At 46.2% G+C, this 21803-nt stretch overlaps 1 long non-coding RNA gene across 1 annotated transcript in view; it reads right to left on the bottom strand.

The window, feature by feature from the left end:
• Positions 1-8016: 8016 nt before the first annotated feature.
• LOC143809699 (uncharacterized) overlaps positions 8017-21803 on the bottom strand; it is a 122288-nt gene continuing 108501 nt past the window's right edge. Inside the window, exon 3 of the long non-coding RNA XR_013222405.1 lies at positions 8017-8225. This is a non-coding gene — a long non-coding RNA (uncharacterized LOC143809699). The remainder of the gene's footprint in view (positions 8226-21803) is intronic.

Raw genomic sequence — 21803 nt, 5'->3', positions numbered from 1 at the left:
GTGCCGTCGACCAAAAGTGGGCACACCCACCTCTTCAGACAAACGGCACTCTGACGGGTGCTTGCGCCAAGTGGTGAGACCACGGCCCCGTGGGGGGAGTTAGGCCATTTAGGGAGGTGTAAACATGTCGTATGCTGGACAAACAGCAGCAGCACATTAAGAGATTGGAACAGTCAGTAATCCGAGTCCCAAAGCAAGACCTTTTTACAGGAAAGCTAGGTGTCAGTCGGGAAAGGTGGGGCAAAATAATTAGAAATCCATGAGTGGTTCATTTTAATGAAGGTTAGATCATCAACATTTTGGGTAGCCAGACGAGTCCTTTTTTCGGTCAGTATAGAACCAGCAGCACTGAATACTCTTTCGGATAGCACACTAGCTGCTGGGCAAGCAAGCTCCTGCAATGCATATTTGGCCAATTCAGGCCAGGTGTCTATTTTGGATGCCCAGTAATCAAAGGGGAATAACGGTTGAGGGAGAACATCGGTAATGGAGGAAAAATAGTTAGTAACCATACTGGACAAATGCTGTCTCCTGTCACTTTGAATTGATGCTGCAGTACCTGTCCTGTCTGCGGTCATTGCGAAATCACTCCACAACCTGGTCAGAAAACCCCTCTGTCCTACGCCACTTCTGATTTGTGCACCTCTAACACCTCTGCCCTGTTGCCCCCTGCAGCTCGTGTGAGAACCATCACCTGCTCTGTGTGCTGGGAATGCCTGAATCAAACGGTCTACAAGAGTAGCTTGTTTGGTTGCCAATATTTGTTCGAGGTTCTCATGTGGCATGATATTTTACAATTTGCCTTTATAGCGAGGATAAAGGAGGCAGGCCAACCAGTAATCATCATCGGTCATCATTTTTATAATGCGTGGGTCCCTTTTGAGGATACGCAAGGCATAATCCGCCATGTGGGCCAATGTTCCAGTTGTCAAGTCAGTGCATATGCTGAATTGAGGAGCACTTTCGGGCAAATCAACGTCACTTGTCTCCCTCAAAAAGCCTGAACCCGGCCTTGCACCGCCAGCACTTTCTATTGCCCCCTGAGAAGCTTCTTCTGTTGTGAATTCTGTTCTCGAGCTCCCTCCTGTGGTTATGAATGGTACTTCGGCGAGTTCTGTTCATGGACTCCCTCTGGTGGCTGTGAGTGGAGCTGCTGGTTCTGAGATTCATTCTCCAGCTGATCTTGTTGAGGCCTTGGCTGGCTGCTCTATTTAACTCCACTCAGATCGTTACTTGATGCCAGCTGTCAATGTCTTAGTACTGGTTCAGTTCTCTTGGATCTTTCAGATGACCTGTCTACTTCAGCAAAAGCTAAGTTCCTGCTAGCTTATTTGTTACCACTGTTTTTTGTCCAGCTTGCTATCATGATTTTGTCCTGTTAGCTGGAAGCTCTGGGATGCAGAGTGGCACCACCACTCCGTGAGTCGGTGCGGTGGTTTCTTTTGCACACTCTGCGTGTTTTTTTTGTTAGTTTTTATGCTGACCGCAAAAATACCTTTTCTATCCTCAGTCTGTTTAGTTAAGACTGGCCTCCTTTGCTGAAACCTGTTTCATTCCTGTGTTTGTGACTTCCATCTTAACTCACAGTCAATATATGTGGGGGGCTGCCTATTTCTTTGGGGATTTCTCTGAGGCAAGGTAGGCTGTATTTTCTATCTTTAGGGGTAGTTAGCTCTTAGGCTGTGAAGAGGCGTCTAGGCAGAGTCAGGAACGCTCCACGGCTATTTCTAGTTGTTGTTATAGGATTAGGACTTGCGGTCAGCAGAGCTCCCACTTCCCAGAGCTCGTTCTGTAATACTAGTTTGCTCATCTGGTCATTTCTAGTGCTCCTAACCACCAGTTCAATCATAACATTCCTCATCCAAAAAATACTCATCCCCATCATCCTCCTCGTCCTCCTCCTCTTCGCCCGCCACCTCATCCTGTAGACTTCCCTGAGCAGACAATGGCTGACTGTCATCAAGGCTTCGCTCGTCCTCGGCTGCAGACGCCTGCTCCTTTATGTGCGTCAAACTTTGCATCAGCAGACGCATTAGGGGGATGCTCATGCTTATTACGGCGTTGTCTGCACTAACCAGCCGTGTGCATTCCTCAAAACACTGAAGGACTTGACACAGGTCTTGGAGCTTCGACCACTGCACAGCTGACAACTCCATGTCTGCCATCCAACTGCCTGCCTGTGTATGTGTATCCTCCCACAAATACATAACAGCACGCCTCTGTTCGCACAGTCTATGAAGCATGTGCAGTGTGGAGTTCCACTTTGTTGCAACGTCGATGATTAGGCGATGCTGGGGAAGGTTCAAAGACCACTGATGGTTCTGCATACGGATGGAGTGTACGGGCGAACGGCGGATGTGAGAGCAAAGTCTGCGCACTTTCAGCAGCAGGTCGGGTAACCCCAGATAACTTTTCAGGAAGCACTGCACCACTAGGTTTAAGGTGTGAGCCAGGCAAGGAATGTGTTTCAGTTGTGAAAGGGCTATGGCAGCCATAAAATTCCTTCCGTTGTCACTCACTACCTTGCCTGCCTCAAGATGTACAGTGCCCAGCCATGACTGAGTTTCTTGCTGCAAGAACTCGGACAGAACTTCTGCTGTGTGTCTGTTGTCGCCCAAACACTTCATTGCCAATACAGCCTGCTGACGCTTGCCACAAGCTGTTCCATAATTGAACACCTCGTGTGCAACAGTGGCAGCTGCGGATGGAGTGGTCGTGCGACTGCGGTCTGTGGACGAGCGCTCGCTTCTGCTGGAGGACGAGGAGGAGGAGGGGGGACAAACGCCTACAGCCAACTGTTTCCTACACCGTGGGCTAGGCAGAACTGTCCCAATATTATTGTCCCCTGTGGACCCTGCATCCACCACATTAACCCAGTGTGCCGTGATGGAGACATAACGCCCCTGGCCATGCCTACTGGTCCATGCATCTGTTGTCAGGTGCACCTTTCTACTCACAGATTGCCTGAGCGCATGGAGAATGCGGTCTTTTACATGCTGGTGGAGGGCTGGGATGGCTTTTCTCGAAAAGAAGTGTTGACTGGGTAGCTCGTAGCGTGGAACAGCGTAGTCCATCAGGGCTTTGAAAGCTTCGGTTTCAACTAACCGGTAGGGCATCATCTGTAACGAGATTAGTCTAGCAATGTGGGCGTTCAAACCCTGTGTACGCGGATGCGAGGATGAGTACTTCCTTTTCCTAACGAGAGTCTCATGTAGGGTGAGCTGGACTGGAGAGCTGCATACGGTGGAACTAGCGGGGGTGCCGGTGGACATGGGTGACTGAGAGAGGGTTGGTGATGGTATTCTTGATGTTGCCCTACATACAGTTTTTCCAACCACAAACCTGGTGATTCCCTGACTGCTTTGGCCTTGCGACGAAACCCCCACATTACCTGCAGGTGGTGTGGTAAACAGTGGGCTTACAGTGAGGGAAGGGATGTCGCGTTGCTGACTAGCTTCATTGTGAGAGGGTGCTACAACGTTAAGGGACGTTTGGTAGTTTGTCCAGGCTTGCAAGTGCATGGTGGTTAAATGTCTATGCATGCAACTTGTATTTAAATTTTTAACATTCTGACCTCTGCTGAAGGTCCTTGAGCATTTCTTACAGATGACTTTGCGCTGATCATTGGGATCTTGGCTTAAAAAATTCCAGACTGCACTCTTCCTATCGGATACCTTTTCAGGCATTGCACACTGAGCTACTTTAACCTGATGGCCACGCTGTCCTACAACTGGTTTTGGTTTTGCCACACGTTTTTGGCCAGATACGGGCCTGCCAGATGGAACCTGTTGCGATGTTGATGCCTGCTGCGGCTCCTCCTCCTCCGCTTCAGAGCTAATGCCGCCTGCACCCTGTTCCCCCAATGGCTGCCAATCGGGGTCAACAACTGGGTCATCTATGACCTCCTCTTCTATGTTCTGTGCACCTTCCTCTGGGTCACCGTGTAAGCCGGTGCTATAGCGTTCGTGACGGGGCTCCATAGTCTCATCGGGGTCAGATTCTGGATCAGTACACTGCGAGGGCAATGTTCTGATCTGAGTCAAAGGAACAGCATAATAATCTGGCTGTGGCTGTGCATCTGTGCACTCCATGTCCGATTCATCTTGTAATGGGCATGGCCTGTTAACAATTTCCCTTTCTAACCCAGGCACGGTATGTGTAAAGAGCTCCATGGAGTAACCAGTTGTGTCGCCTGACGCATCCTTCACTGTTGTTCTTGGTGAAGGACACAAGGAAGCAACTTGTTCCTGACCGGGAGCATCCACTGACGACGCACTGCTCTGACATTTGGCACTTTCCGAGGAGGAGGCGAAAGAGCTAGAGGCAGAGTCAGCAATGAAAGCCAATACTTGTTGCTGCTGCTCTGGCTTCAAAAGCGGTTTTCCTACTCCCAGAAATGGGAGCCTTCGAGGCCTTGTGGAGCCTGACGATGACGCAGGCTCAACAACTCGAGACTTAGGGGCTATATAGCTTTTCCCACGACCACCTGATGCTCCACGACCACTACCATCATTACCAGCTGGCAATGAACGCCCACGGCCACGACCTCTTCCACCAGACTTCCTCATTATTTGAAAAATGTAACCTAACTAACAACTGTTAGGTGGTCCTGTAAAACCAGGTAGAAGGTGTACGTGAACTTGTTGTGAATGTAAATCTCCCTTTTTTATGTGTGGCAGAATGCAGTGAAAAATCAGGCCCACAGTTATACAGTAGGTTTTCTGTGGCAGAAAAACAAAGACAGATGCCACACACAGGACTGGCACTAATGCAGATTTGCCAATCTTAATCTCCCACTTGTTTTTTTTTTTTATGGGAGAATGAGGAAAAAATCAGGCACACAGTTATACAGTAGGTTTTCTGTGGCAGAAAAACAAAGACAGATGCCACACACAGGACTGGCACTAATGCAGATTTGCCAATCTTAATCTCCCAATTTTTTATTTTTTTTTTTATGGGAGAATGAGGAAAAAATCAGGCACACTGTTATACAGTAGGTTTTCTGTGGCAGAAAAACAAAGACAGATGCCACACACAGGACTGGCACTAATGCAGATTTGCCAATCTTAATCTCCCAATTTTTTTTTTTTTATGGGAGAATAAGGAAAAAATCAGGCACACTGTTATACAGTAGGTTTTGTGTGGCAGAAAAAGAAAGACAGATGCCACACACAGGACTGGCACTAATGCAGATTTGCCAATCTTAATCTCCCAATTTTTTTTTTTTATTATGGGAGAATGAGGAAAAAATCAGGCACACTGTTATACAGTAGGTTTTGTGTGGCAGAAAAAGAAAGACAGATGCCACACACAGGACTGGCACTAATGCAGATTTGCCAATCTTAATCTCCCACTTGTTTTTTTTTATGGGAGAATTAGGAAGAAATCAGGCACACTGTTATACAGTAGGTTTTCTGTGGCAGAAAAACAAAGACAGATGCCACACACAGGACTGGCACTAATGCAGATTTGCCAATCTTAATCTCCCACTTGTTTTTTTTTATGGGAGAATTAGGAAGACATCAGGCACACTGTTATACAGTAGGTTTTCTGTGGCAGAAAAACAAAGACAGATGCCACACACAGGACTGGCACTAATGCAGATTTGCCAATCTTAATCTCCCAATTTTTTTTTTTATGGGAGAATTAGGAAAAAAGCAGGCCCACAGTTATACAGTAGGTTTTCTGTGGCAGAAAAAGAAAGACAGATGCCACACACAGGACTGGCACTAATGCAGATTTGCCAATCTTAATCTCCCATTTTTTTTTATGGGAGAATGAGGAAAAAATCAGGCACACTGTTATACAGTAGGTTTTATGTGGCAGAAAAACAAAGACAGATGCCACACACAGGACTGGCACTAATGCAGATTTGCCAATCTTAATCTCCCAATTTTTCATTTTTTTAGGGGAGAATGAGGAAAAAATCAGGCACACTGTTATACAGTAGGTTTTCTGTGGCAGAAAAACAAGGACAGATGCCACACACAGGACTGGCACTAATGCAGATTTGCCAATCTTAATCTCCCACTTGTTTTTTTTTTATGGGAGAATTAGGAAGAAATCAGGCACACTGTTATACCGTAGGTTTTCTGTGGCAGAATAACAAAGACAGATGCCACACACAGGACTGGCACTAATGCAGATTTGCCAATTTTAATCTGCCCAATTTTTTTTTTCAGGGAGACTAGTGAATAAATCTGGGCCACTGTATGATGCTGCGCTCACACCTGCTCAGTCATCAATGTTTTTCACCCTAGACGGTCGCATCTTGGCACCGTCCAGGTTGAAAACTGTTCCCCAGACATGGATTATGGTGTGGGACAGAACGACACACAGGTATGGTATATTGTTTTTTTTATTTTAGTTTTATTACAGGAGAACGAGGGCTTTGGTGGAATAGGTGTTTCGTGAGTATAACTGTGTTTGTTATTTTAAAATAACAAAATAACAGTGTGTTTTTGTTTTATTTCTAATAAATGACTTTTTTTCTGGCTGTGTCTTCGTTTACCATGCAACTATAGGATTAGTAATGGATAGGAGTCTTAGAGACGCCTCTCCATCACTGAGCCGTGGGCTTGATCTCACCTGACAGTACAATGGTGACATCAACCACACAAATATGAACCCCACTTTCTACTGCTACAGGTCAAGTCGGAAGAGCCGGGCAAAGCACCAGAATTGGCGCATCTAATAGATGTGCCTTTTCTGGGCAGCTGCAGGCTGCTATTATTAGGCTGGAGGGGCCAATATCCATGGCCCCTTACCAGCCTGCGAATACTAGCCCCAATCTGTCTGCTTTAGCAAGGCTGGTTGTCAAAAATTTAACTATATTAATTAATTAAAATAAAGTGTGGGGACCCCTCTAGGCTTAATAACCAGCCTTGTTGAAGCTGTCAGCTGAGGGTTACAGCCCCTAGCTGTGAGTTTTGCCTGGCTGGTTGTCAAAAATACAGGGGAACCCACGCCGCTTTTTTAAAATGTATTTATTTACAGCACAGGAGCGGCAGATTAATACTTCCATCTGCCACTCCTGCTCTCACTGTTATTATTGGCAGCAGGTGTTGGATGATGGGAGCTGTAGTCCCATCCGCTGACACCAATGACCAGAGGTAAACTTTATACCTCCAATCACAACTGCGTGCTCATGCTGTCTTTTGACAGCGTGGGAACAGCGGCTTTCTGACCAGCGGGTATGATTTCACTGCTGATCTGAAGTTGTGTTTGTCGTGCTGTCGTGCATATGACAGTGCAAACACTGGATGTTTGGGCCCCCTCTTCAAGTCAATGGGGTCCAGGTTCAGGCGTGGGTACTGTTATGGTACCTAAACCCCAACTTTTTGTAACGGTTCGGCCAAACCCACCGGACCCGTATATCCTAGGGGTTCACCCATCTCTAATAGTGATCTCACTGCTGGGAATAATATCAATCCCTAAAATTGAGGCTAAATGAGGTCTACTGTCAGAAGACATGTGGCAGCGCATGTGTGGCTTTACATTCACATCTATTGGAATTTCATTGTGATTCCAAATTCTTTGGAAAAGTGTAATACCTTGTGTGGAGACATGACTCTTGGTGGGTGCTTTTGTCTGCCGGCCTGGCTGTCTTTAAAAGACCGCAAGGACCAGGGCTCATCCCACTGAATGCCCATACCCTTTTCTTGTGGACAGAATACTACATAGCCAACACTGGGTGAGGTTAACACAATGGGGTAAAACTTTATTGGATCACCAACAGTCAGCAACATATAGTACAATACCAGTAAGTACAACAGATGGTGCAAATGATATAGTCTGACCCTTCTGCTGGCTTGTTGGGAATTAAAACATCTACGACTCTGGGGCTTTCAGGGTCAACCACCCCATCCTGTGCTTTTGGTGGGCACTCACAGAGAGGAGGTAGCGGCAAGCTTAGAAAGCTAACAGAGTCCATTGAGCTACGTGGCCAGGTATCCTGATTGTCACAACCTGGGTTCACCAAACATCTCTGTGGGTTAAGTGATGGGCAGTGGAACAAATCTGCAATCCTCCAGTTGGACCCATGGTGTCTTGGCTACCATTCTCTAGAGTCTCTCTGTAGGAGATAGGTCCCTTTCTACACCCACAAGTGTCCTTCAAGCCAATATCCACAAGGTTTGGGGGAAGACAGGAGGAGGTCATCTCTCATTGTTCGATTGTTCAATTAATCTGCATATTTTGTCCTTTAATGCTTGCAGAACAACAAGCTGTATGGAAAGATACAATGGGAAACAAACATATTAACAAACATTGATTGTTTAATTAACCTCCACATTTGTCCCTCAAGGATAGCAGAACAATAAGGTGCAAAGACTGATACAATAGGTAGTCAGCAACCATTCAACAAATCAATTCAAAGTACAAGTGTCAACGCTCAGACTCATAAGAGCTTATGTTGCTGTGCCTACTGAATAATACAACTGGCATAAATAAGAATACACATGGTGTTGTCACACTTTGCATTAAACAATAATCATTTTTAATTTGAGCTGAGTCCCTTTTCTTAGATACTCGCTATTGTTTTTACTGTAAACATTGAAAATTTGAATACAAACATTTAGATGCAGCACAAATCTCTCTTTTTTTCCTGGATAATTTTCTGCAATGTCTCAAATGCTGAGTATTATATGTGTTCTATACAGGCTAAAATGACCTATCATGCCTCAAGTATATTTCTTTCCAGACCACCTCTTTGACTTTAAATATATTTTGGTGAATTCTAGAATAATACTGATGAGCAATGGGGGTTTTCAAACACTTGTATTTATAGCAGTGTGTAGATTTGCTTGGTAAACCACAGTCTTGTCCACATTGCATCCCTTGCAATCAAGATACATTATGTTATGAACACATAAAGCTTTCCACTTACTTTCCAAGCCTTAAACGTAGAAAAAAACATGAGCTGGAAGATAATGACAGAGCTGTGCATGGAATGATGTTTCTTTGTGGCTTTCTGCCACAGCATGTGTGACTTAGGGGTAGGGATATAAATAGTTAAGATTTCTTTAGCTCAGTGATATATCCCAATCCACAATAAACAGTTCCTTTGCTATACATCTTAATCTTGTTTCAGAGGTTGGAATGTGCTTCGTCTGGTTCCACTTTTTCCAGGTTCTGTCTAATGCTGAGAGCACACTGATGACATGTAAATACATTTGACATTTTCCATGCAGAAGATGCAATGCCACAACGAGTTATGTAATATTATGGATACTATAAATCAGCACTATAATAAATAAATAAAGCTAAATCTTATCCCCAAAATTTCCATTATTGGCAAAGCATCAGATGGGTTCGCTTGCAATGTCGATTATGGTTTATTCTTGCATTCTTGATCATATGGTTACCATAATTATCTGTATTACTCTGGCACATAATTTTTACTCACATTAATTTTTATTTTTAAGAGTAGAGTTGAAAAACTTCACTGTATTTGTGTACTAGGAGTAGTGATGGGCAAGCACTAAAATGCTTCAGGTGCTCATTGCTCGGGTCGAGCAAATTGGAATGCTCGGGTACTCGACCCGAGCAATGATCCCAATGTAAGTCTATGGGAAAACCGAGCATTTTTGCCGCAGCCCACCCGGAGGTCTTTTTAGGGTCTAAAAATGACAGAAATTGATGGCAACAGTGCTCAAATGACATGGGAACACCATGAGGAAGACTCCTGGAAGCATTTCAGATTCCCACGTCACAGCTGTGAACAATGTTGTCATTGTTACAAATGCCATTTTTACAGGCGCACAATAAAACATACAAAAACAAAACCAAAGTGCATTTTCCTGAGAGATATGTTAAGGAACATACTTTCCAGGGTAATGACTTGTATATGGCAAAATAAAACTCCCCAAAACAAAAATGTTCCTCCACCACTTGGGTTATGTTCACATGTAGCGTTTTTGATGCGTGTTTCAACTTTAGCATTGCTTTCAACCAAGACAAATACATTAACTGGGAAATGTCATTTTAACATTTTACAACCTTATTTGGCCATGTGGTCTGTGACACATCATCAGACACATTCTGTCTCATTTATGAAGGAGTGACTCTGAAAGTCACAAAGTCTATTTTTATAGGGCCAGCCGTCGACCCTCACTATTCTTAGAAAGCCATCAGCCGGCTATGCTTTTTTGTTCCCATTATTAAACAGGTGGTCTCTTATACTGTTATTGCGTATGCAGTGAGTGGCAAGGCTGCCCAAAATTTGGACGCACCCCAATAACCCATTGAACAGACATCCTGGAAGGCCACATGCAATCAAAGTTCCCATTAGTCATTTGGTGCTCCCATAATATTTGCCCATGAAGTGAGTGTGAGGGCTGCCCTGCCTCAAAGCTACACGCACCCCAATATGCCTTTGAACCCACGTACTGGATGGCCATATGAAAACCAAGTTAACAATATTCATTTGGTACTCCCAATACTGTTTTCTTATGCATTGAATGCAAGGCCTGCCATGCCCCAAAGTTACACGCACCCCAATAAGCCTTTGAACCCATGTCCTGGATGGCCACATGCAACCAAAGTTCCCAATAGTCATTTGGTACTCTCATAATGTTTGCCCATGAAGTGAATACAAGGCCTGTTACAAATTTGGACGCCCCCCAACAACCCATTGAACATACATCCTGGATAGCCACATGCAACCAAAAGTTCCCAGCATTCATTTGGTACACCCATGCTGTTTGCTTATGCATTGAATGCAAGACCTGCCCTGCCCCAAAGTTACATGCACCACAATAAGCCTTTGAACCCACGTACTGGATGGCGACATGAAAACCCAGTTCATATTATTCATTTGGTACTCCCATACTGTTTGCTTATGCATTGGATGCAAGGCCTGCCATGACCCAAAGTTACACGCACCCCAATAAGCCTTTGAACTGACGTACTGGATTAAGACAGGAAACCAAAGTTCCCATTATTATGATTTTTTTAACTCGCGTAAAGTTTGACCATGAAGTGAATACAAGGCCTGCCCCAAATTTGCACGCACTCCAATCCCCCTTGGAAGAAATGTGGAGGTTGGCCTCCGAAAAATGTTTTTTCAGTTTAAAAGGAGCGGGTCTCCTATACTTGTAATACCCTGGGGGTACGCATCAACCTACTGTGTCGACATTTTTTTTACAGGCATCATAAACAACTATGATAAGAATAGCATGGCTGTTGCATCATGGAACACGTTTGCCCTGGTGATTTCATTAGGATGGATGATGAGGATAAGGAGAAGGAGGAGGATAAGAGCAAATAGCCAAAATCAGGAAACGTATACCCATGTGTGGGTGTGAAGAGGTGCATGGGAATATATCTCCCAAAAAAAGACACTGGATTTGAGGTTATATTATGCTGCTATCATTTGGTGGTGTACAGAAGTCTGGCTCAATACAGCCCTTGTTTATTTTTATAAGAGTTGGCCTGTCAGCATTTTCAGTTGACAGGCAGATGCGATTATCAGTTATAATTCCACCAGTGGCACTCTCTTGCCTCTACTCCTTGGTTGTCCAACGAACTATGAGCTCTGCCACCAGCATTTTCAGATGGGAATTTGTTTTAATAATTCCGCAACAAGGGCCCTCTTTTACTGCACCATTTTTGAAGACATGTCTGCCTCTGGAATAAGAGATAGAAAGTTCTCCTTATAGCATGGGTCTAGAAGTGTCACCAACCAGTAATGACTGTCACCCAAAATTTTGAGCGCACGAGGGTCACGGAAAAGGCAACAGGGGAGAAAATAGGGTGCACCTCCGTTAGATAATCTGCATGTCAATCTGTAGCAGGTGCCACGCTGTGACTGAAAATACAAAGTGAATCAAAGCAAAAAAGACTAGACACAAAAGGGCATGCACACCTGTTTCAATACTCAGATCAAGATAATAATAAAATATATAGCTTTATTTGGTCATTAGGACACACAAATCCACAAACAATAAAAACAATTTAAAACAAATATACATCATGGCGGTCAACCCGCACCCCTCAATATTAAACGGTGACAGCCTATCAGCTTTCATAACCATGTGTTGAATCAACAGTACAAAACTGGCAATTAATAATAAGCTAAGACAGAATCACAAATCAATAAATTATAATAGTTTGAGAATTATTCATGACTAGTGTTGAGCATTCCGATACCGCAAGTATCGGGTATCGGCCGATACTTGCGGTATCGGAATTCCGATACCGGGATTCCGATACTTGCCGCGTATCGGAAACCAGAATCGGAAGTTCCCAGATTCAAAATGCACAAATTCAGCCAATGAGAATGATTCCAAGTGTGGGCACATCCTGTTCAGCATGGAGGGCATGAAACTACTGGCATGGCTGTGATTGGCTGCTGAAATGATGTCATGATGCAGTTTAAAAGTCGCTGGCGCCATTTTGCGATCACTCTGCTGTGAATTCAGTTAGTGACAGGACGCTGTTTGCTGACTGAGGGCCAGTTTAGAGATAGCAATTTGCTTCTTTGTGCTTTCCAAAGGCTAATTTAGCAACCGCTGTGTTCACCTACTATTCACCTTGCTTTTGCCTTGTAGCGCTGTTTTCACAGCGATCTGCAAGGTCTGTGTGTGTGTGTGTGAGTGCAGCCCACTCTCTAGTCTGAGTGCAGCCACATAGGCCATCCATAGCTGGTTGTATTCAGTTCAGGGAGGGTGGTTCATTGCCTCATACTGTTCTTTTTTTTTTTTTTTTTCCAAGTAGTGTAGTCTGCTGCTAATTTTTAACAAAAAATCCTATTAGTGTCTTTCCACCCGTCTCCAGCTAATTTGTGGAAAAACACTACATAGGATAACGTAGAGGAGGGTTTTTGGGCCTTGCAGCGCCGTTTACGGCTGTCTGCACGGTCTCCGTGTGACTGCAGCTCGCCCTGTAGTCTGTGAGCAGCCATAACCTGGTTGTCTCCAGCTCAGGGTTCTTCACTGCGTCATACCGCAAAATCAATTTTCATTTTGTTTTAAGTAGTGCAGGCTGCTGCACATTTTTTCAAAAAATTCCTATTAGTGTCTTTCCACCCGTCTCCAGCTAATTTGTGGAAAAACACTACATAGGATAACATAGAGGAGGGTTTTTGGGCCTTGCAGCGCCGTTTACGGCTGTCTGCACGGTCTCCGTGTGACTGCAGCTCGCCCTGTAGTCTGTGAGCAGCCATAGCCTGGTTGTCTCCAGCTCAGGGTTCTTCACTGCGTCATACCGCAAAATCAATTTTCATTTTGTTTTAAGTAGTGCAGGCTGCTGCACATTTTTTCAAAAAATTCCTATTAGTGTCTTTCCACCCGTCTCCAGCTAACTTGTGGAAAAACACTACATAGGATAACGTAGAGGAGGGTTTTTGGGCCTTGCAGCGCCGTTTACGGCTGTCTGCACGGTCTCCGTGTGACTGCAGCTCTATCTGTTGTCAGTTCAGCCCCCAAAAAATAAATAAATAATAAAGTTCACCAAACACACCAGTGATACCACTTTACATTTGTGTAGGCCACATTAGCTCATATTAAAGTCTAGTCCACACTTTAGAAAATTAGTGTTTCTTATACCTGTTAGGAGGAGTTGTTCAGGAATAAGCACACAAAGCCGTTAGTACTTTTCTGCTTATCTTTATCAGTCAACCAAGATGAAGAAGGCAGTGAGTAAGGCACGTGGGCATGGGCGTGGGCGCGGAGCAGGGAGGGGACGGGATTCTGTGCCTGCTGCGGGCACCGGTGACTCATCAGCACCCACTTTCACCAGGGAACAGTCATTCATGCGCAGCTTTGTCGCAGAGCGCCGTACACCGCTGCTGCGTGAAGAACAAATTGAAGCCGTTGTCGGATGGATGGCAGCTAATGCATGAACTTCAATTAGTGCCACATCCTCTCAGACACAGAGCACTGGAGAGCAGCCATCTGTCTCTTCACCACCTGCCAAGTTGCCCAGGCAGACAGAGAGCCCAGGACAGGAGCCGTCTCTACTTCTGTTCTCTGAATCTCTTGGCTTGGAAACAGGGGGCCAGCCAAGCAGCATTGGAGAAATGGAAGAAGAGGCAGGGTGCAGTGATGCCCAACAGCTTTTTCTCTCTTCCTCTGAAGAGGCGGGTGGGCCAGTGGCTCCGGTCACCACATCGCAGGCCGCATCAGCTGATGATGACACTCAGGTGCCACTTACTGGTGCGTGCTCTGCTGCTGAGACTACCCAGGAGGAGCAGTTGGGGGCAGAGGGTAGTGTAGATGATGAGGTCCTTGACCCATCTTGGCGTGAGGGACAGGAAGGTGGTGGGAGCAGCTCTGAGGAAGAGATTCCCCGTACGGCCCAAAGAGGGAGAGGGAGGGGGAAGACTGCGGATCCTGCAGCCTCCGCTTTGGCACCCGTTAGGAGCATGTCTCTTCCAAAAGCCAAAAAGGGCGCTCCCAAGACTTGCAGTGCCTGGTCCTTTTTTGACACAGTTGCAGATGACATTTGCTATGTCAAATGCAAGGTGTGTCATCAAAAAGTCAAAAGAGGGAAAAATGTCAGCAACCTCAATACCTCCAACATGTGGAAACATGTGCGCACCAGGCACGTGGCGGAGTTAGAAAAACACACTGAAGAGATAGGCCAACCAACAGCGGCAGCTACCACCTCTTCAGCTCGTGTTGCCTCTTCCTCCAGCTCACACGCAGCTGGTTCGGCTTCCTCCCAGGATCGCCGTGGAAGAACCTCTGGCCCTGTTGTCCAGAGACCCGCTGTAATTCCACCCGCAGCACCACTTTCCCAGTCATCCACACACTCCTAGCCCAGTCTACAGCCATCGGTAGTACAGGCATGGGAGAAAAGGCGGCCTTTCTCGTCAAACCACCCACGAGCACAGGCTCTGACTGCAGGCATTGCTGTCATGATCTCAATGGCAAGAGAACATAGCATCAGCATATATAGGAACAAGCTCTTGGAAGATGGGAACTGAGCTGACCATGAGCTAAACCTAACGCACAACTAGCAGTGGCCGGGTAGCATGCCTACGTTGATTCTAGATGCCCAGCACCAGCCGGAGGACTAAATAAAGCTAGCAGAGGAAAATATTAGTCCTAGCTCACCTCTAGAGAAATACCCCGAAAGGAGACAGAGGCCCCCCACATGTATTGGCGGTGAATTAAGATGAAATAACAAACGTAGTATGAAAATAGGTTTAGCAAATTTGAGGTCCACTTACTACATAGCAGAAGACAGAAAGGACACTTTCATGGTCAGCTGAAAACCCTATCAAAACACCATCCAGAAATTACTTTAAAACTCTGGCATTAACTCATAACACCAGAGTGGCAATTCCTGTTCACAAGAGCTTTCCAGACACAGTAACGAAACTACAGCTGTGAACTGGAACAAAAATGCAAAAACAAACATGGACAAGAGTCCAACTTATCTAGTAGTTGTCTAGGAGCAGGAACAAGCACAGAGAGGCTTCTGATAACATTGTTGACCGGCAAGCAACTAACAGAGCAGCAAGGTTATATAGCGACTCCCACATCTTGATGGGAACAGGTGAACAGAGAAGATGAAGACACCAGTTCAATTCCACCAGTAGCCACCGGGGGAGCCAGAATCCAAATTCACAACAGTACCCCCCCCTCAAGGAGGGGGCACCGAACCCTCACCAGAACCACCAGGGCGATCAGGATGGGCCCTATGAAAGGCACGAACCAGATCAGAGGCATGAACATCAGATGCATTCACCCAAGAATTATCCTCCTGGCCGTATCCCTTCCACTTGACCAGATACTGGAGTCTCCGTCTGGAAACACGAGAGTCTAAGATCTTCTCCACAACGTACTCCAACTCACCCTCAACCAACACCGGAGCAGGAGGCTCAACGGAAGGCACAACCGGTACCTCATACCTGCGCAACAATGACCGATGAAAAACGTTATGAATAGAAAAGGATGCAGGGAGGTCCAAACGGAAGGAAACAGGGTTAAGAATCTCCAATATCTTATACGGGCCGATGAACCGAGGCTTAAACTTAGGAGAAGAGACCCTCATGGGGACAAAACGAGAAGACAACCACACCAAATCCCCAACACAAAGCCGAGGACCAACACGACGGTGGCGGTTGGCAAAAAGCTGAGTCTTCTCCTGGGACAACCTCAAATTGTCCACCACCTGCCCCCAGATCTGATGCAATCTCTCCACCACAGCATCCATTCCAGGACAATCCGAAGATTCCACCTGACCAGAGGAAAATCGAGGATGAAACCCCGAATTACAGAAAAACGGGGACACCAAAGTGGCAGAGCTGGCCCGATTATTGAGAGCGAACTCCGCCAATGGCAAAAAAGCAACCCAATCATCCTGGTCAGCAGACACAAAACACCTCAGATATGTCTCCAGGGTCTGATTAATCCGCTCGGTCTGGCCATTCGTCTGAGGATGGAAAGCGGACGAAAAAGACAAATCTATGCCTATCCTAGCACAGAATGCCTGCCAAAATCTGGACACGAATTGGGTCCCTCTGTCAGAAACGATATTCTCAGGAATACCATGCAAACGAACAACATTTTGAAAAAACAGAGGAACCAACTCGGAAGAAGAAGGCAACTTGGGCAGAGGAACCAAATGGACCATCTTAGAAAAACGGTCACACACCACCCAGATGACAGACATCTTCTGAGAAACAGGCAGATCTGAAATAAAATCCATCGAGATGTGCGTCCAAGGCCTCTTAGGAATAGGCAAGGGCAACAATAATCCACTAGCCCGAGAACAACAAGGCTTGGCCCGAGCACAAAAGTCACAAGACTGCACAAAGCCTCGCACATCTCGTGACAGGGAAGGCCACCAGAAGGACCTTGCCACCAAATCCCTGGTACCAAAAATGCCAGGATGACCTGCCAACGCAGAAGAATGAACCTCAGAGATGACTCTACTGGTCCAATCATCAGGAACAAACAGTTTATCAGGTGGGCAACGATCAGGTCTATCCGCCTGAAACTCCTGCAAGGCCCGCCGCAGGTCTGGAGAAACGGCTGACAATACCACTCCATCCTTAAGGATACCTGTGGGCTCAGAGTTACCAGGCGAGTCAGGCTCAAAACTCCTAGAAAGGGCATCCGCCTTAACATTCTTAGAACCCGGTAGGTATGACACCACAAAATTAAACCGAGAAAAAAATAATGACCAGCGCGCCTGTCTAGGATTCAGGCGCCTGGCGGTCTCAAGATAAATCAAATTTTTGTGGTCAGTCAATACCACCACCTGATGTCTGGCCCCCTCAAGCCAATGGCGCCACTCCTCAAAAGCCCACTTCATGGCCAAAAGCTCCCGATTCCCAACATCATAATTCCGCTCTGCGGGCGAAAATTTACGGGAAAAGAAGGCACAAGGCCTCATCACGGAGCAGTCAGAACTTTTCTGCGACAACACTGCCCCAGCTCCGATCTCAGAAGCGTCGACCTCAACCTGAAAAGGTAGAGCAACATCAGGCTGACGCAACACAGGGGCAGAGGAAAAACGGCGCTTAAGCTCCCGAAAGGCCTCCACAGCATCAGGGGACCAATCAGCAACATCAGCACCCTTCTTAGTCAAATCGGTCAATGGCTTAGCAATATCCGAAAAACCAGCAATAAATCGACGATAAAAGTTAGCAAAGCCCAAAAATTTCTGAAGAGTCTTAAGAGAAGAGGGCTGCGTCCAATCACAAATAGCTTGAACCTTGACAGGATCCATTTCAATGGAAGAGGGGGAAAAAATATATCCCAAAAAGGAAATCCTCTGTACCCCAAAAACACACTTAGAACCCTTCACACACAAAGAATTAGACCGCAAAACCTGAAAAACCCTCCTGACTTGCTGGACATGAGAGTCCCAGTCATCCGAAAAAATCAGAATATCATCCAGATACACAATCATAAATTTATCCAAATAATCGCGAAAAATATCATGCATAAAGGACTGGAAAACTGACGGAGCATTAGAAAGACCAAAAGGCATCACTAAATACTCAAAGTGGCCCTCGGGCGTATTAAATGCGGTTTTCCACTCATCCCCCTGCCTGATTCGCACCAAATTATACGCCCCACGAAGGTCAATCTTAGAGAACCACTTGGCCCCCTTTATGCGAGCAAACAAATCAGTCAGCAACGGCAATGGGTATTGATATTTAACAGTGATTTTATTCAAAAGCCGATAATCAATACATGGTCTCAAAGTGCCGTCTTTTTTTGAAACAAAGAAAAACCCGGCTCCTAAGGGAGATGACGATGGACGAATATGTCCCTTTTCCAAGGACTCCTTTATATATTCTCGCATAGCAGCATGTTCAGGCACAGACAGATTAAATAAATGACCCTTTGGGTATTTACTACCCGGGATTAAATCTATGGCACAATCGCACTCTCGGTGCGGAGGTAACGAACCAAGCTTGGATTCTTCAAAGACGTCACGATAGTCAGACAGGAACTCAGGAATTTCAGAGGGAATAGATGATGAAATGGAAACCACAGGTACATCCCCATGAGCCCCCTTACATCCCCAGCTCAACACAGACATAGCTCTCCAGTCGAGGACTGGGTTGTGAGATTGCAGCCAAGGCAATCCTAGCACCAAATCATCATGTAGATTATACAGCACCAGAAAGCGAATAATCTCCTGGTGATCCGGATTAATACGCATAGTTACTTGTGTCCAGTATTGTGGTTTATTATTAGCCAATGGGGTGGAGTCAATTCCCTTCAGAGGAATAGGAGTCTCCAAAGGCTCTAAATCATACCCACAGCGTTTGGCAAAGGACCAATCCATAAGACTCAAAGCGGCGCCAGAGTCGACATAGGCGTCTGTGGTAATAGATGACAAAGAGCAAATCAGGGTCACAGATAGAATAAACTTAGACGGTAAGGTGCAAATGGAAACAGATTTATCAAGCTTTTTAGTGCGCTTAGAGCATGCTGATATAACATGAGTAGAATCACCACAATAGAAACACAACCCATTTTTCCGTCTAAAATTCTGCCGCTCGCTTCGGGACAGAATTCTATCACACTGCATACTCTCTGGCGACTTCTCAGTGGACACCGCCAGATGGTGCACTGGTTTGCGCTCCCGCAAACGCCTATCGATCTGAATAGCCATTGTCATGGACTCATTCAGACCCGCAGGCACAGGGAACCCCACCATAACATCCTTAATGGCATCAGAGAGACCCTCTCTGAAAGTCGCCGCCAGGGCGCACTCATTCCACTGAGTTAGCACAGACCATTTACGGAATCTTTGGCAGTAAATTTCCGCTTCATCTTGCCCCTGAGATAGGGACATCAAAGTTTTTTCTGCCTGAAGCTCCAAATGAGGTTCGTCATAAAGCAACCCCAAGGCCAGAAAAAACGCATCCACATTGAGCAACGCAGGATCCCCTGGTGTCAATGAAAAAGCCCAGTCTTGAGGGTCGCCCCGGAGCAAGGAAATCACAATCCTGACCTGCTGTGCAGGGTCTCCGGCAGAGCGAGATTTCAGGGACAAAAATAATTTGCAATTATTTCGAAAATTCTGAAACCCGGATCTATTCCCCGAGAAAAATTCCGGCCAAGGAATTCTCGGCTCAGATACAGGTGCATGAAAAACAAAATCTTGCAAATTTTGTACCTTCGTGGCGAGATTATTCAAACCTGCAGTTATACTCTGAAGATCCATTACAAACAGGTGGACACAGAGCCATTCAAAGATTAGAAGGAGAGAAAAAAAAAAAAAAAAAAAAATTCAGCAGACTACTTATTTCTCTCCTTTCTCAGCCAAGGATTTTAACCCTTTAGTGGGCCGGTCAAACTGTCATGATCTCAATGGCAAGAGAACATAGCATCAGCATATATAGGAACAAGCTCTTGGAAGATGGGAACTGAGCTGACCATGAGCTAAACCTAACGCACAACTAGCAGTGGCCGGGTAGCATGCCTACGTTGATTCTAGATGCCCAGCACCAGCCGGAGGACTAAATAAAGCTAGCAGAGGAAAATATTAGTCCTAGCTCACCTCTAGAGAAATACCCCGAAAGGAGACAGAGGCCCCCCACATGTATTGGCGGTGAATTAAGATGAAATAACAAACGTAGTATGAAAATAGGTTTAGCAAATTTGAGGTCCACTTACTACATAGCAGAAGACAGAAAGGACACTTTCATGGTCAGCTGAAAACCCTATCAAAACACCATCCAGAAATTACTTTAAAACTCTGGCATTAACTCATAACACCAGAGTGGCAATTCCTGTTCACAAGAGCTTTCCAGACACAGTAACGAAACTACAGCTGTGAACTGGAACAAAAATGCAAAAACAAACATGGACAAGAGTCCAACTTATCTAGTAGTTGTCTAGGAGCAGGAACAAGCACAGAGAGGCTTCTGATAACATTGTTGACCGGCAAGCAACTAACAGAGCAGCAAGGTTATATAGCGACTCCCACATCTTGATGGGAACAGGTGAACAGAGAAGATGAAGACACCAGTTCAATTCCACCAGTAGCCACCGGGGGAGCCAGAATCCAAATTCACAACACATTGCCAAACTTCTGTCACTGGAAATGCTGTCATTCAGGCTGGTGGAGACTGACAGCTTCCGTGACTTGATGTCATTGGCAGTCCCACAGTACAATGTGCCCAGCCGCTTTTACTTCAGCAGGCAAGCCGTCCCTGCCCTGCACAAGCATGTGGAGGGACACATAAAACACGCGCTACTGAACGCCGTCAGTAGCAAGGTCCACCTCACCACCGATGCGTGGACCAGTCAACATGGACAGGGGCGATACCTTTCCCTCACTGCCCATTGGGTTAATGTCGTTGAGCCGGGTACAGATCGTGCGAGTGGCGCAGGACGTGTCCTGCCCACTCCAAGGATTGCAGGAATCCATTCTGTACGCATTGACTCCTCCTCTTACACCAGTTCCTCAGAATCATCGCTGCAGGAGCCGTCACAGTCCACCTCCACATGGACCCGTGATGAACGTTTACCTGTTACGACCGACATGAGCACAGCCGTGGCCAAACGTCAACAGGCCGTCTTGAAATTAATTTATTTGGGGAATCGAAGCCACACAGCGCAGGAGCTCTGGAATGCCATCAAGCAGGAGAGCGATGTGTGGTTTGTGCCAGCGAATCTCCAGCCAGGCATGGTAGTGTGTGATAATGGCCGAAATCTGGTGGCAGCTCTGGGCCTCGGCAACCTCACTCACATCCCATGTCTGGCACATGTGCTCAATTTGGTCGTGCAGAGCTTTTTGAGGGACTATCCGGATCTTGATGCACTGCTGCACAAGGTCCACCTAGAGTGTGCTCACTTGCGGCGTTCCAGCACGGCAAAAGCGCGCATTGCGGCTCTGCAGCGCCGACACCGCCTGCCGGAACATCGCATCATATGTGACCTACCTACCAGGTGGAATTCCACGTTACATATGTTGGAGCGGTTGTGTGAGCAGCAGCAAGCTGTAATGGAGTACCAGCTGCTTCAGGCGCAAAGAAGTCGCACTCAGCGCCGTACAGACTTCACAACCACAGAGTGGGCCACTATGAATGACGTCTGCCAGGTTTTGCGTCCCTTTGATTATTCCACGCGGATGGCGAGTGCAGATGATGCACTAGTCAGCATGACTGTCCCCCTTATCTGCCTGCTTGAAAAATCACTGCAAGCGCTAAGGGATGATGTTGTGGAAGAGGTGGAGGATGAGGATTCAGCATTTCCATCATCTTCTGGACAGTCAGCGCCACGTGGTTCCTCACAAACGCGTAGGCAGGGGACAGTTTGTGAGGAGGATGAGGAGGAGTCAATGGAGGAGGAAGACATCCGTCCAGAGGAGGGAGTTACACA

The sequence above is a fragment of the Ranitomeya variabilis genome, chromosome 2, assembly GCF_051348905.1.
Source record: "Ranitomeya variabilis isolate aRanVar5 chromosome 2, aRanVar5.hap1, whole genome shotgun sequence".
In the NCBI taxonomy this organism is placed as follows: Eukaryota; Metazoa; Chordata; class Amphibia; order Anura; family Dendrobatidae; genus Ranitomeya; species Ranitomeya variabilis.
This window is presented reverse-complemented; position numbering and strand designations above follow the sequence as displayed.